The sequence below is a fragment of the Nannospalax galili genome, unplaced genomic scaffold (genome assembly GCF_000622305.1).
Source record: "Nannospalax galili isolate Female #2095 unplaced genomic scaffold, S.galili_v1.0 scaffold635, whole genome shotgun sequence".
Lineage (NCBI taxonomy): Eukaryota > Metazoa > Chordata > Mammalia > Rodentia > Spalacidae > Nannospalax > Nannospalax galili.
In genome coordinates, this window is record NW_008335836.1 from 1265751 (window position 1) to 1271491 (window position 5741).

General features: G+C 41.4%; 1 pseudogene; it reads right to left on the bottom strand.

Moving 5' to 3' along the window:
* Positions 1 to 3073: 3073 nt before the first annotated feature.
* Positions 3074 to 4505, bottom strand: LOC103732122 (annotated as a pseudogene).
* Positions 4506 to 5741: the final 1236 nt, after the last annotated feature.

The window sequence follows — 5741 nt, forward strand, 5'->3', positions numbered from 1 at the left end:
ATAGGCCCCAAAAAAAAACAAAGCAAAGGAATCCATGTCTCTTACCACCCATTGTAGCTATAAGTGCAAAGCAAAGTCCTCCAAATCTCTTCATTCCTAGATACAAGCTATGCTGGAATTATGATTTAGAGACTAGTGTGAGCTCATACCAAAGTACTGTTTCAAGAAACGTCAAAAAAGATGTTGGGTGCTCGCAATTACAAAGTCTGCAAAGTGGACCGAGAGGTGATAGGCTCACTGAAAAGACTGAAATCTCACTACAGTGAAGGCTGTGTTTGGAGAACCAAGAAGTCAAAATGAACGGTTGGGTTACAAAGTGGGACACTCAGATAAAACGAAAAAGTCTATGCAACTGTAAAGGCTATGAAGGCCATAGGATGGACCAGTAGGCTATACCTCAGGGAAGGATGAACACTCCCTGCTCACAATCCCTCTCCTGTCTCCATGAAGAGCAGCCTTTGACCTTCATGTCTGTCATCTACTCTCACTTCAGTGAAAAGACTGAAGATGACCAGGTGTTTCAGAAATCCCACAGTTGTCTCTAAGTGAACAATATGTGTGACATGCATTTACGTATGTTTTAAAACAGAAGGAAGGATTTCTCATGAAACATGATTTTTGAATACTGAAATAAGAGGTGATATTTGTAAACTTCATAATTATGATTATTATTTTGGTCTTTTTGAGACAGTGTCTCCCTCTAGCTCCATCTGACCTGGAACTCATTATGTAGACCAGGCTGGCCTTGAACTCATAGAGATCTGCCTTCCCCTGCCTTCAGAGTACAGGGAATAAAGTCACCACTAAACAAAAACATTTATTTACGATTTGTTAAAAGTAAAATTTGGAGATTCAATAATCTAGCTAATTTCTTAAAGCAAAGTTGGATGCTGCTTTTCAAAGTAAGTTGATACACATTCCCTTCTTCCCACTTTTATTTATTTTGTTGAGACATAGTCTTACTCTGTGGTCCAGTTCAAACTGCCTCAGCCTCCCAAATATACTATTACAGGCATGTGCTGTCATCCAAGCCACTGATACATAGTCTTAATTATCATTAGTTTTACTGACAGTAGACGGACCCAAATATCAATTATTGGTTTATATTGGAGTGCCACGTACATGGTAGAAAATGACAAGTTCCTAACAATATCCTACTGTTTACATTTTACAACATAAAGTAAGTTCATTATCAATATTATTATCATATATTGCAATCTGAGTATCACATAATTTTGTTTACTTAATGAAACAATACATGAAAACACAAAATTACCCTTTTAGAAAATAAATGAGAAAAAGAAAAAAACAGACATATACAAAGGGGCCTATGACAAAACTGGAATAGTGTTGATAGCAGTGGTCTGGGGGACACCTTAGTTCCCCCACGTGCTGGATACCTTTAGTGTCAACTTGACACACATGGGTGGAGGGAGCCTCAATTGGGGAACTGCTTCCATTGGACTGGCCTGTGGCCATATCTACAGGAGTATTTTCTTGACTGGTGAGTGATGTAGGAGACCCCAGCCCACTGTAGGTGGTGCCGACTCTGGAAAGGTGGTCCTGTATAAGGAAGCAGGCTAAGCATGGTCCAGGCAGCAAGTCAGTAAGCACTGTTCCTCCATTGCCTGTGCTTCAGCTCCTGCCTCCAGGTTCCAGCCTTGAGTTCCTTCCTTGGGCTCCCTCAGCAATGAATTGTGACCCCAGGAGATGCAAGCCAAATAAACTCTTTTCTCCCCAAGTTGGTATTGGTCAGAGTGTTTTGTCACAGCAATTGAAAAGAAACCAGAACACCTCATTTTCCCACTGTTTAATGGGACACAAATATAGCATGGATATATCAGTAATTAATACAACAAGTACTTACTGAGACATCTCAATGGATGCCTCATATATAGTGAATGTATTTTCTTACACTGACACAAGGTATAGGTGCAGTGTTTATCACAAGATTATAAGAAAATAAGCACATGGCTGTTTAGGTTTATTATTCAAGGTTACACTGCTGATGTGTGGAGAGGAAAGATTATACTTAGATACTCTGGAACACAGTCTCTATTCTTAGTATGTGTGATTTTGTAATATTTCCCCCCTTAATTCTTGATGAAGAAACACCATAGTTAAGGTGTCATAATTCCTGGGTCCCATTCCTTAATCAGGGAGTCCTATGTAGAGCTTTCCAAAATAATGGAAAAGCTGCTGAAAATTTTCCTTATACTTCTGTCAGTGGCAAAAAGAATGGGTTATAGTGAGGAGGCACAAACAAAGCAAGTAACTCAGTGGTACATCACATCTTCAGTGTGTATAAGGCTCTAAATTGACTTCTAGAATCACAAAACAAAGGAAAAATGAAGCAAGTAAACAAAGACAGAAAAAGAGAAAGAAGGAAAGCAGGAAGGATAGGAAGGAAGGGAGGGAGGGAGGGAGGAAGGAAGGATGGAAGGAAGAAAGAAAGAGGGAGAGAGGGAGGGGAGAGGAAGGAAGGAAGGAAGAGGAAGGGAGAGAGAGATGGAGGGAGGGAGGAAGGAGGAAGGAAGGAAGAAAGGAAGGAAGGAAGGGGGAGGGAGGGAGGAAGGGAGGAAGGAAGGGAAGAAGGAAGGAGGAAGGAAGGAACAAACAAATGAAGGAAGGAAGGAGGAAGGGAGGAAGGAAGGAAGGAAGGAAGGAAGGGAAGGAGGAAGGAGGAAGGAAGGGAAGAAGGAAGGAGGAAGGAGGAAGGAAGGAAGGAGGAAGGAAGGAAGGATGGAAGGAAGGAAGGAAGGGAAGAAAAGAAGACAAAGAAAGGATACAAGAAAGGGGAAAAGAATAAATAGGCATGGTGTCTCTGTTTCCTCATTTAACAATGAATCAGTTATTATGCTTTGGGTGTTTGGGAAATGATGGAATACTATTATCCCCTAAACAAACAAGAATTTGAAAAGAACATGGCACAAAGAAAAGTATGCATCATACTTACAAGTGAAGGATATTCAAACAGAAAGCATAGAGACAGCAAGGTAAAGGTTAAAATGGTACTACAGACATATGAAACAGAATTCAGGGCCGTATGTACTACCCAGAATCAGAGGAGGCTTTAAGAGTCAGGCCAGCATATGGACAGTGGCTCTGAACATTGCATAGGAGTGAAATATGGAAAATCTCTATCAGGAAAGGAGTTTACAGGGAATCTGTAGATGAGAACCCCATGATTGGAAACATCATAAAATGAGAGAGTGTGAGCCCGGTAGTCTAGAAACACTCCAACACGATTGAGAGGAACAGACAGAGAGAGTGTCAAGACTCTAGGATTACAGGTGAAGGGGCACTCCTCAAAGGCTTTGTATGTGAACCTTGTCTGTATCCCTATAACCCAGAATCCATACTTAGGCTGATAATTTAAATCTTGTTTAATAAAACCAAAAGGAAATGAAGGCTGATAATTGAAATCTTTAACAAAATCAAAAGGGAATAGTCTATGGAATCTATCATCATTTGAATGAAATTTGGGATTGGAGAAGTAGCTTCCACCACTTAACCCCAGGATCCAGGCACATTTTCCAGACACATCCACCTCCCAGTAATGTTTTCCTGATTGGATAGCTGGGTAGCTCAGGACACCTTCATGACAGCTCACACCTGTTGTGAGGAACTTCTTGTCAGATGATCTTTATACTTTATCTGTCTCTTGTCCTCAGTAATGGTGATGTTTGGATGGCTGTTTTCAACCAGTGTCACTTGAACTGCAGAAAAATTACAGGATTAAGGAAGGGTGCTGTGAAGGACAGGGTGCAGCCCAATTTGTAGCATTAGGAGAATCCTAAGAAGAAATGAGCAGCAAGAGGGCAGAACTTTGTTCAAAAGTCACAGGAGAGGCAGAGCACTGCAGACACACACTGTGTGTACCCACATCAGAGGACACAGGACGAGACTTACAACATCAAGCCCGACAGAGAAAAAGACTGAAAGACACTGAGAACAGAGGGGCTTGTGACCCTGTGATTTCTCCTTACCCCAGTAGCATCAGGCCTCAATTAGCTCTGGAATGATGAAAATTCACATTAAATGGAAGCAAAGGGGGCTGGGTGTAGTGGCACAACCCTTTAATCCATGCAATCAGGAGGCAGAGGCAGGTGGATCTCTATGAGTTCAAGGCCAGCCTGGTCTACATAGGGAGTTCTAGGCCAGTTGGGGCTATAGGGAGGCCCTGTATCAAAAAGACAAAAAAAAAAAAAGAAAAAAAGGCAAGCAAAGGAATCAACACACAATAAAAACGTTAATTTCCTTTCCATATTAGGGGAAAGATGGAAACTATGATAGGGTGGGGAATGAAAGGTCATTTCTGCTGAAATATGATCAAATCATCAGTCTTTCCAATCTAGCCCCTCCACTCACAGAATCCCACGGTCAAACCACTTCACATATCCCGACTCACCTCCCAATGCTTGTAGCATTCTTTTCAGACCAGGAGCTCGGAACACTCTTCTCTGTCCTTTCAGGATACTTTTCAGCTTCCTCAACATCAACATCTCACTGCTGAGTTGGAAAAAAATATTATTGTCCAAATCTCTTGACCTTTGACCACCACTGATTTCCTGACATTTCAATGAACAGATACACTTGTACTGTCCCAGGATGCTGAGAAGGGAGACAGAGGGCAGACCACTAATTCTGAAGACATCAGAAACTCACTCATGCTCCTTCCTATAACTATCTAAGTGACACTGGGAAGGCCTACTCCTCTCAGATGTGTAGTCCCTCCATTCTAACAGGAAACAATTGGCCTCTCTGCTCTATCCCTTAGAACTCATAAGAAATGATGAACAATGAATTCAAAAGAACGTATAACTAGGGTACCTAAGGAGAAAAATAATGTGTGAACATACTGGCATGAATGTGGGCTCCCAGCAAAGTGGTTAAAATGAGGTTGCAAAAGCTGTTCCTGAGTCTATAAAGAGTATTCAATGTCAGAAACACTTGTAGAGAAATCCAGCATCTTCAAATTGTTGCCATCATGGAGACTCAGATTGCATTTGAGTTTTAAAGCACTCACAGGAAAAGGACAAACATTTGGAAAAGAAGGGAGAAACACTACAGTAATGCTAACATGATTTCGATATTAAGAAAAGACTTGATTTGGGCAGGTGGATGCATAAATTTTAAATATGGGGCTGGAGAGATGGTCAGTGGTTAAGAGCAGTGGCTGCTCTTCCAGAGGACCTTGGTTCAAATGCCAGCACCCAAACGCATGCTAACAAACATTTCTAGCTCCAGTTCTAGGGGATCCAATGCTGTCTTCTGGCTTCCATGGGCATTGCACGACACAGGTGCATTTACATACATGCAGGCATAACACTCATACACACAAAATAAATAAATTTTTAAAGGTTAAAATTTAAATATAAAGACATGCTCAATTCATGCTCTACTAATGTGATCAAGATGGATCAGTTGTTTACACCTAGACCAAGGTATTGTGCCTGAAGAGGCACAAGTCCGTTTTGTAAATCTAAACACAACCACAAAGCAGCACTGGGTTTCTTCTATTCCCAGGAGAAAACATGAATATATAAGAATTTTCCCAGTGCACAAGACTGTGTCCTCAGCAGACATAGAGGACATAGCCCATCCGCAGTAAACCAAGCACCTGTTAATCCAGAGCAGAGCTAGATGCAGGTACTTAGGCTTAATAAAGTGCTGTAATCACAACGAGTGTGATACAACCTGTACCTGCTTACCCTAATCCCACCACTAAGCCAAACTCC